Raw genomic sequence first — 1,077 nt, 5'->3', positions numbered from 1 at the left:
TTTCGTCAGCTGCCGTCTAGGAGGCCATAAGATTTGTGTATTGTTAATGGCATGAGAAATGTGTTTATTGATTGTATGTCGGTTATGAGGAGCCGCAATAGCTTTGTGATAGAGCAGTGGTCTCGTAACCAGGAGGTCCTAGGTTCAAAGCCAAGTCCATGAGCCAGAGTCCTTTAGTTTCACATGCTGAAGAATTTCATTCAAATCAATTCAATTCAATTTATTTATATTTCCAACAAAACATTACAAATCAATTATAAACATTTACAACAATTAGGAATACATTTTGGAAACAGAGAGGTCCACTTTGGAAAGGCATTAGTCCTAATTAACAAGTCCCTTGTAGAGGACTTAGAGCTAATAGTCCCCTTGTTGCTTACTTACAACTTACAAGCATACACATGCTTTCTTAGCAGTCAGGCAAAACAAACAAATGAATTCTGACTTAAAGGTGTGCTGATGGTACAAGTTTGTTAAAATTGTAACCCCGCTGTTTCTACTTACAGTTCATTCGTAAAGCAACTTGTGTTTCATACTGTGATTTCCTTTGAGAATTTTGTTCCAACGTGGATAGTAAAAGGTCACAGAAAATATTTTGTATGTGTACAAAATCTTGTTTCATTTTTATTTCAGGTCAATGTACATGTACTTCTTTCAGTGTCATCTACTTATCTGGTCATATTTTATGTTCTAAGCAATCGCTTTTTTTGCATAAATGCATGTTTGCAAAACCAGGACCATTATCTTGGTCCACACAGTAATACACTGAAGTACTTACCAATTTTATTTTAACGGTTGAAGTACTTTCTCTTATTTTTTTCTGCTACATGTATATTGAGTGGAGGTATCATAACATGTAAGGAAATGCATTGTACACAAATGAAGCAAAAGATTACAATTTTATGGGCCGTATTTTGTCAAACCCGTCCAAGGGTCTAAAATCATGCTTGATAAACTTAGACCTCGTACTAACCTCCTTTGCTAAACCTTGTTTATTTTCATTTCATTTATGTATTCAGTTCTGAATACAGTATAAATATCAGCATACATTAAAAGAAATGTATGATGAAAAATGTA

Source organism: Strongylocentrotus purpuratus, unplaced genomic scaffold (genome assembly GCF_000002235.5).
Source record: "Strongylocentrotus purpuratus isolate Spur 01 unplaced genomic scaffold, Spur_5.0 spur5_scaffold_18, whole genome shotgun sequence".
Taxonomy (NCBI): domain Eukaryota; kingdom Metazoa; phylum Echinodermata; class Echinoidea; order Camarodonta; family Strongylocentrotidae; genus Strongylocentrotus; species Strongylocentrotus purpuratus.
The sequence above is the reverse complement of the archived record's forward strand: the minus strand, read 5'-3'. Positions refer to the sequence as shown.